Below are 10,018 nucleotides of genomic sequence, written 5' to 3'. Positions count from 1 at the left end.
GACGATATTTATAGGATTGTGTTGTAAACTGCTGTTTGGCTGATAGTTCCATTGTGTATTTATAGGCCATCTCATTCAATGGGCTATTCTATTCTGCACTGTAATAGCAACATAACTTCCATTATTGCTGGTTCGGTACCTTTAAACACAAGGTGATACTCATGAATTTAAGTAAGGCTACACAATCTGGGCTTGACCATTTGTTGGCAATAAAGATGGGAAAACTGTCATCTGGATTTCTGCACTCCAAATGTGGTAGCCTAATGGATAAGAAGAAAATAAACTTTCTAAATGGGTTTAATGACTAAGTGGAGTTTTTGCATGCTTCAGCATGAATTATTTCTGAACTATCATTTAGAAGTGCCAGTTCTGGTTCTCAGGATAGCATGCTGGAAAGAAATTTGGATAATGTTCCGTAACAGAAAGAATGGAATGCTGTTTCAAAATATTTTGTAGTAGTGAAGGTAGTCAGACAAAGTGTCTCTTTCCCATTGCATAAATCAGATGGCATGCTGTTTTAATCCTTTGGACACAGAATTCAATGAGATTGGAAGCAAATGGAAGAGCTGGAGAACTGAAGTGACAGTTCACCAATAAATATGCAAGTATGTTTTCCTACTATCACAGTATTTGTATTAAACCAATTTAAGATTTCCAAAATAGTGTACAAGTTTTCAACTTCATGGTAAGATGGCTAAAAATCCCCCAAAGGAAGGAAACATTTCCGGCTATTTCCCCCCCCCCCCCGAATGATCACTTATTGTATTGGAAATTCAGAGCATTAAACTATTATTTCCCAGCCTTGGTAACTTCCAAATGAATGGACTTCAATTCCCAGAATTCCCTAGTATCTGGGAGATGAACTCCATGCATCTGGAGTTGACCAAAATTTGAATTAAACGTTTATGTAGTTAGGGAACTGTATGCCACTCAAAATCTGCTGAGTAGAGATATCTGTAAGTCTTGTAAATAAACTAACAGCAACTAGTACCTTAATTAACAAAAGTGTTCGGAGAATAGTTGTTTTGTAAAATAGAATTCTGCTGGGGGAAAAAATCTAATTATACATTTGACAGGAACTGTACTTTTCAGGAGTTGTTCTTGTTTTAAAACACGTTTTGCAATAAAAAAGGGAAGATCTTAAAATCTTGATCCTTCGATCATTTACTTGTACTGACTGACATGGCAAAACCTATTCCTCCAATAACACCGGCATTTATTTCCCGGACGGAAAAAAACAACCCGATGCCACTTAAATTAAATTAAATATGCGTTCGAACAGAACTCGGGAATGCAAGCATATTGTCATCACGCCAACACAATATACGTCTAGATGCGTTCACAGCCCGAGGTATCTTTAGTACTGTACTACAGTTTCAATGAATCATTATTTTCCATGAATAAACAGGCTATTAATTGGGGAAGGAGTTCGAAGCTTGCCAATGAACAGGAAGGGCCACGATATTGAAACTCGCAATTTTTGTAGGGTACTCCTCTCCATGAGTCAAACAATTCCAGCCCTCTTTCCAACAGATCTTGGGAGATCGCCCAACTCCTGCAGGCAAGCAACTCCGACAGCGCGCGAGGACCTGCCAACCACCGCCTCGCCTCGCCGCGCCATTGGCTAGAAAGACTGGGCGGGCATTCATCAGCTCTCCGGGCGTGGGAAGGCAAGGGGCCTGGGGAGGGGGCGGGTCGAGTGGAATGTGGGGGCGGGGCTCGGGGCACGCGTCGGGAATTACGATCCCTGAGTTCTTTCTTTTGCCGGCTCGCTGCCGAGTGAACAGCAAGCGCGGGACGGGCTCCCCTCTCGAAGCACCAGCAACTCCGCGCGTCCGCTTTCCACAAGTCCGCTTGTCTTCACCCGCCAGCGCTTCAGACGGCTCGAGTGAGTGGAAGCATTTCTCCGCCCCCTCATTCCTTTTTTTCCCCCTCCCTGCACACACACACACACACGCGCGCACAGATTCCTCTCTGCGGGCGCCTTGCCTAGAACTGCCGGGCACTTGCAGCGGCGAAGCGAAGTTTTCCTCCCCTCCACTTAAAGTTTTCCGCTGAGAGTTGGGGAGGGATTAAAAAAAAGCAGCATTCCGGGGAAAGTGTTTTTCTTTCCACGAGCACGTGAGGACAGTTTATTTAGGCACGGGAGGTGGCGGGGAGAGCAGGGAGCGCTTGGGAAATGCAGATTGCGTGGCAGGGAAGCGGGGGGTGGGTGGGGGGGATAGGGGGAGGAAAAGGCCGGACGTTGCTCACCAAAAGGCTGGAAAGCGTGGAGGGAATAAGCATAAGTACCTAGGTGCGAATCACTTGCTGGGTCTCTGAACTTTCTCATATGTCGAGATCCAGGATGTCACCGCATCTCGTTTTGTGTCAGTAATACCGCGTGGCAGGCAGATGTTCAGCTGATGCAATTTCTCCTGTCAGCTAACATTTCCGCCTGTTGAATCTGGGCTCTTATGTGGCTTGATATAAAAGAAAATCGGAAATCCCACCTCAGGAAAGGCTGGCTAGCTTAGGATCCCATGCAAAAATTCCTTTGATTGCACTTTCTAGTCTGCTGCACTACTTGAGAATCTTATGCTATGAAAGGATTCCGTTGCAAGGTACTTGTTCTAAAGTTCAGAGGAGAAGTGAAATTTATGAGGCAGGCATGCTAGTCCAGATGAAGGGCATAAGGTGGAAGGAATGTTAGCGACTCACCACCACCCCTTGTTTACTTATGCTTTGCCTGTTCTGTACTATGGCTGAGATAAAGGGCAGCTTGGGGTGATTTTGTCCTGCTTTCAGGGTTGAGTTGGTTCAAGCTGGTTGCAGGGTATATTTATAGTTAAAACTTCATGACAGTATGTGTTGTTTATGCAAAGGAATTCATTGGCTTGCCTGACTCAAAACAAAAGCTGTGATGTCTCATCTAAGAATGAAATAAAATACCAGGGCATTTCACTTCAATGGTAAGGGTGAGTTGGAGGAAAGAGATCAGAAATATTCTAAAGAAAGTCCCAAAATTGCCTGTCAAACCTATTTTATCCTGAAAGGTCATTTGAACTATTTTTAACTAGTGGTAAGTGATTGCATACATTGCTAAGAAGTATATCTGATCTGGGGAAAGCCTCTGGCTTTCTCTGGAATCTCTGTTCCCAGAGCAAGAACAGGATGCAGATAAATCCTTTTCCTTATTAGAACTGGCTGTGCTGGAGGACGCGAATTCTCTTTATTCTCCCTCTGAGGTACTAGGTCAATTGGGAAGCATAAGACCAGCCCATACCTGTTATTTTTCTTTAAGTACAATCTTTCATACATACTTCAAATAAGAAAGAAATCAGTGAACACAGATAGTATCCTTTTTAAGGGTCAGACAGGAAATTCCAGTAAACTGGTCTAGGTCTGTTTTACAACAACCAAAGTTGATTAAGCATGAGAAAGAAGTGGATCAGTGACTATACATTGGACATCTTGCATTCTTCCTGTAACAAAAGTACGCAATCTGTGTTTACTATCACAGCCTGTAACTTTGGTGCTTGCACTACTTGGAGGATCACACTTCCTGCTAGAACATAGTTCATTTTAAAAAACCTTTGTGGCCTAGTTCATGCATGGTTTATAAAAGTGACTGGCGTCACATAGCACACTGTTTCAAAACTAGCTAAACAAGAAGTACAGTGCTTTCAATATATAGATATTCCTTATTCAGAAAGAATTGAACAAATAGTGCAGTGCCTTCAGCCTGCACATAACTTATATGTGCATGTCTTTGTATATGTGCCTTTTTTAATGTATACTTCAAGTAGTGTAGTGATTACAAGTCACATTATTTACATAATGTTAGCCAATCATACTGAGTGGCATTTCAAGTCATATGGCAATACAATGCTCCTTTGTTGAGGACTGCATTACTTATGTTGGGATTGCTTGGTCTGAACAAGAAACAGAGAGTAAAATCTGAAATCTGTGTTAAGTTTGCTGTAAATCACCAAACTGACTAGCCAGTGCAGTTTTCTTGAACACCTTGTTCAAGACAGTTCTCTCTATTCCAGAGTGCAGGCCTGAGATTGATTTAAGTTGGTGTGTGTGTGGGTGTTTTTGTGTTTATGTATGTGTATGGGGGAACATCTTAACAGTAATCTAGCAGAATGATATATAGAGACCATCTTCTCTTAAGCTGACAGAACAGAAAATACAGATCTTATGTAATTTCCCTACTGAGGATGTTTGGTATGACTGACTCCTCTTTTACAGCCGGGTTTTACATAGTGTATATTCTGGGTTTTTGTCTCCCGTTTATAGTGACAGCCCAGTGTAGTACAAAACCTGTATAACACATACATATTACTTCTTAACATGAAGAACAGTGTAACATTGGAATGTAACATCAGAGAGGTGTTGTATTCCCTTTCATTGGATATGTTTATGTTAGATAGGGGACAGCTTTTTGGTGTTTTATTTTGGCTTCTGGCACTGAGAAAAGAATTGGCCTGTTTGGCGGCCTAAATAGACCATTGCATGTTCAATATAGTTTAATATAATTACTGGCCTCAAGACAGTCATTTTCAAATATATTCCATTAGCCACTGTTCTACTAGGAATATGTTGCATTTATTTATTTGTTTTGCTCTTCTGAAAGAATAACCACATTAAACCATTACGGCAAAGCCTATACTGTGTAAATGTGCAAAAACAAAGAAAGCACACATTTGGGTCTAGGAGCATTTTGTTCTCAAAAAATCATAAACCTTTAGGGTCATCTTGGTTGCTTTATGGTTATAATGTAGCTTCTTAAAATTAAAAAAATGCTTAATTCAGAATATGACGAGTTCCTTGGTTTTGTTGGGATTTACCAAAAGCGTTTCTTGAATAGCTCGTGCACTTGGAATCTTTATTTAGGCTCAAATTATCATACTTAATATATTATTACAAGTTTTATTTCTCACAAAATAAAATTATGAGATTGATAGATATACAAACATTTATTTTACTTTATGAAAAGCCAAATCCATGCTATAAAATAGCCTTTATTGATACATGGTTTGGTTGTTCAGTTGACTGGTTAAAAACATGATTTCAGTGGGATTTCTAACTCTCTCTGGTTATTGTTTTTTTACCCCTTGTATACTGACAGATGGGGGTTATACTTAGCCCAGTGAACCAAATTAATGAGCAGAACCTGCAGTAATTTACTGTTGATGTTGCACTTTATGTCCACACACAAAGATGGTGCAGAACTAATTGCTTAAAGTGAATGTTTATACAGTATTTGCTTTTCCTTGGTGGCCTTTCAACCTAATATTACATGCTAGAGCTGGAGAGGGTAGAATCTGTGGATTGGTAAGAAATCAGGATATGAAATTTGATGTTGATAATGTCTGCGGTTCTTTTTTAGATTTACAAACCACCAACAGTAGTAATTTCAGTAAGTTGTTTGATAGTTTTGATACAGATAACTAAGGATGCTATTTTTTTTTACCATGTTTTCCCAAAAATAAGATCTAACCGGAAAATAAGCCCTAATGTGTCTTTTGGATCAAAAATTAATATAAGACCTGGTCTTATTTTGGAGGAAACATGGTAATAGGTAATCTTTATTTTTCACTGGGATAGTTGGAATTAGTATTTCAAATCAATCCATCTCCTGTTTTGTATTATACTTTAAACCTTTAGAAAAGATTGTGATGTTGAACAGGTAGCTTTTTAAATATTCTTGCTTTGACAGCAGTACCTGCCCTGTCTCACAGTGATAGATCCCTTTTCCCATTGAGAATTATTTCACTTCTCTCTTATATATGCTCTATCTTCTTCTAGAGTTTTCTATGGTTCTAGAGAAGTCTATTATCGGTTATATAAATGACAGATTCATAAGGCCCTTTGGATATAGGAAACTTTTCTCTGTAATGTTACTCTACAAAATTTTTGTGCTACTTATTTACATTTGAATGTAAGATAGTTCTTGATAGAGTTCTAAAATAATTCTTTGCTGAATCATATCATTTTGCTTATGTCATCTACTACTAATTTTTCTGATGCATTGGACTTTGTCACAGAGCATTTTCACTGTATTGGCTTTTGAGAATTTCCTTGGGTTCTTTTATGTAACAAGCTTGTGTATAAATAAGTTTATATTTAGATGTGTTTAAATTCTCTATATATTATATATAATTACAATATAAATGTAATCACTTTTGGGTTACATTTATTTAAAATTAAGATACCGTAAGTTGAAATTTAAGCATATTTTGAAAAGCAAGTTTTTAATTTAAATTTAATTAAATTTCCAAAGCATCAGATCTGTGTACTTTTATATGGCAAAGAATATAGTTAGTTTAAATATATTACTTAATACTTCAGTAATATTTATTATTAAAGTAATAATTATGTAATACAGTTTTGTTGAATTGAAATTGCATTATTATATTCATGAAAAATGGCAGTACTTGTGTGACTAGGGGAAACAATCATGTAGAGCAGACATGTCAAACACAAGGCCCGGGGGCTGGATGCGGCCCGTGACGTGGTTTATATGGCCCGCGAAGCCATCCTGGAAATAGTGAGGGAATGACTCCCGCTGCCTTGGCCCTGGCCCAGGTCGTCCGGGAGCCAATGTACAATTTTGTGGTGGCCATCTATGCTGAAATGCATTCAGTCTTAGCTCCACAAGGCCGCCTGGAAACAGCAAGGGACCGGCGCCTGCCGCATTGGCCCCACCTCCTGAGTGCATGCTGGGGAGGTGTCACCCTTTGTGAGGAATGAAGAAATGCACCATCGCCTGGAAGTGGCCAGCAAATGGCCCTCGCCTACTTCACATATCCGGCTTGGGGTTTCAGCAGGCTCTTCCAGTGGACCATGCCTTGGCGCTTGCCCTGGTCCAACCCCCTTCTGCCAGAGACCTTCAGATCTGTCCTACTCCTGCCCAGGCCCCCACAGGCACCCTTGACACAAGCGATGTAGAGCTGGCCATGCCCACCCAGTAGGCCACACCCACTCCAGCCATGCCCACCCAGTAGGCCACGCCCACCCTGGCCACACCTGCCCAGCCCCCCAAGGATAACCGCAATGCTGATGCGGCCCTCAATGAAATTGAGTTTGACACCCCTGATGTAGAGATTCTGTGCCATCTAAGACCACAAACTTGGTATTTCTATTTGGATTACAGTAATGCATGAGAATCCACTAGGAAAGAGAAAGAAACATCAGACAAAGAAATAACGTTTCAAGTTTTTTTTATTAGTAATAATTAATGCTTGGTAAGTGATCCTTAGCATGTTTTGAAACACAGAATTGAGATCTGCAGCTCACTGATTCAATGGAGTTTGCTGTGATTAACTTTTGCAGAACACACACCCTGGTTACTTCACTGTAGTACAATTCCTTTTCCATCAAACTGATCCTGTGTAAGATCTTGTATTCAAATCAATGTCTCCTAGTCCTAATACAATTGGCACCTTCCACCTGTATCTGGCACCCAGCACCCAGAAGATTGGAGAAGAGGAAGATCAGCTGAAGAAGTAGTCCGTTTTTCAGAATGTGTTCTTGTCCCTGTGCTTGACTTAATTTCAACCTCTCAAGTTCCCCATGATGCATTTATTTTGCAGTTAGCCTCTGACATTAAAAAAGCACATCTAATCCATCATAATCTAATCATTATTTCAAGATAATATAAATTATCCTTGGAAGTAAAAGAAACATTTATTTATAACTTAGGCAACTAAAGCCAGAGAGTTCCATTTTCAAGGTGCATGCTTTACTTTAAATAGCACTTAATGTATCACTAACAGAGCATGAAGTATTTTCCTTGAAAACACCAAAGCAATCACTTGAATGTTCAGCTTCCTATACAAAGTTAGGACAGCATGGAAATAAAGTTGAAGTTCCACTCATTTTTAACTGTTCTGTGCAGATACAATTATATGGCTATGCATTTTAAAACATGCATCTTATGAAATACATTGGGAACTTGATCAGAGATTTTCAAGCTGATCACATCATGCCTGCGTCAAATGACCTTCTGCTAACCCAAGCATATGTTGCAACTTTCTCCACTGACTGAAATAACCATGGAACAGGGCAAGCCTGTCTGGGGCCAAAAGAAGGTTGTGGTATTGCATTCAACACACACATGCATAGAGAAAATAATATACTTGAAATCTTCCTGTTATGTGGCACAAAACATTTTCTGAACCACATGTTATAGGAATAAAGGATGCTATACCTCCAAAAATGGCTGAAAAATAATGCTTAATTTGAACATCCTGTTTTTTAAAAAAGATAGTAATAAATTAAAAAATTATTGGGCTCCAGCACAAGTCTGAAAGCTCAGAAGACTAAACTTCTGGTCCCAGTGATGGACTCAGATTGGATCCTGTAACATTATCCTGGGACACATATATTATTAGCCTTTATTCGATAGCAATAGCTATTAAATAAGGGAACCAGCATATGTTATATTATTTGTTTGTTTGTTTATTTATTTCCTACATTTATTATTTTACAAATAACTTGTATTTTACCAATTTTACAAATAACATATTCAATACACTTTCTCCCTCCTATTTCCCCCCCAACAAGAACCATGTGAGGTAACTTGGGCTGACAGAGAGGGGCTGGCTCAAGATCACCCAGCTGGTTTTAATAAGACTTGAATTCACAGTCTCTTGCTTTTAAGCTTGGGTGCCTTAGTCACTAGATCAAACTGGTTATTATGATAAGTTATTATTTCTTCATGTTGGAATGCAGTTGATTAATAACACGTCTTCTGATATTAACGCTGACATGGGTGCATTTGAGGGAAATAAATATTTTACTTGAATCAGTAAATGTAAGATAACCTCCTTAAAGTCCTTGACTTATGACCTCCATGGAACTTGGAATTTCAGTCTTAAGTTATTGCAATTGTAAGTCAAGGTACCACGTGACAAAGTTGATTTTATGACCATTTTTATGACAGTTGTAAAACAAGTCACCATGGTTAAGTGGCTCACATAGTCATTAAATAAATCCAAAATACTCTAAGGAATTTTTTGCCATTTTCAACCAGAAAACAGCCAAAAAATTGCAAATTATGGTCACTGGACCAGAGGACACTGCAACAGGTTGTAAATGTGAGCCCATTATCAAATACCCAAAATGCAATCACATGAGTATACAGTTGTACTCACATGAATACACAGTTGTAACTTCAAGGACAGGTCATAAGTAACATTTTTCTAGCCCACCGTAACATTATCTGTATTGACATTTATGGCACCTTGTTCCTTAATAAGATGACCACAACCTCTTCCTTGGCACATTTGAGTTCTTACCTAGATTTTTGAATCACATGTGGTCAGAAGGAATGCTGTATGCAAATCCAGCATATTGTCAATGATCACCATTCCCACAAAATCAATTTAAAATCTTGTTTTCTTAGTTATATAGTACTGAAATTCTATAATTGTCAATGATAAAAAAGAACCTAAGATACTGGAAATAAAACAAAGTTGCTGATCACAAAAAAATTGCAGTAATGCTAATCCATGGGGAAAAAAAGAAGAATTAAGACACTGGTTGATATGTTACCTAATTACCATGCAGATAAATCATCAGCTTATCCATGTAAGGTTTCTGGATAAGTGCAGATACAAGCGGTATGATGAAAATGCAATAAAAGCATGATTAGTTCCTTAAATTTGAATGGACAGAAGTGATCTGTCACTGACCTTATTATTTACTGCAGTGTCAATAAACAATACTGTAAAAACATTTCAAAAGCTTTTTAAATTTCATACTAACCATGCAATTTTAGTTATACAGAATTTTGTGGGTTTTCCCCCTAATATATTGATATTCCCAGAGGTTTTGCCAGAATTATAAAAATGCCAGTTTGTAGAAAATCCATTTTCAACTATATTTCTGGAGAGGCAAGAATAAGGCAAGATTATAGACCTGTGAATGTTTTCTGATGGCACATTTTTGTGGAAAATATATGTATCTTGCAGATGATCTCATACTGAAGTCTTAAGTTTAGCTTATTATGGGCAGAAGGGGAAAA

At 38.8% G+C, this 10,018-nt stretch overlaps 1 protein-coding gene across 2 annotated transcripts in view; it reads left to right on the top strand.

Moving 5' to 3' along the window:
• Positions 1 to 1,796: 1,796 nt before the first annotated feature.
• SLC7A2 (solute carrier family 7 member 2) overlaps positions 1,797 to 10,018 on the top strand; it is a 39,625-nt gene continuing 31,403 nt past the window's right edge. The window contains exon 1 of one of the 2 annotated variants that reach the window (XM_015830946.1): positions 1,797 to 1,888. The gene's annotated coding sequence lies outside the window, so the exon portion shown is untranslated. The remainder of the gene's footprint in view (positions 1,889 to 10,018) is intronic. The other variant, XM_015830940.1, reaches the window with a different exon arrangement.

This window comes from Protobothrops mucrosquamatus, unplaced genomic scaffold (genome assembly GCF_001527695.2).
Source record: "Protobothrops mucrosquamatus isolate PMUCROS unplaced genomic scaffold, P.Mucros_1.0 scaffold_252, whole genome shotgun sequence".
In the NCBI taxonomy this organism is placed as follows: Eukaryota; Metazoa; Chordata; class Lepidosauria; order Squamata; family Viperidae; genus Protobothrops; species Protobothrops mucrosquamatus.
This window is presented reverse-complemented; position numbering and strand designations above follow the sequence as displayed.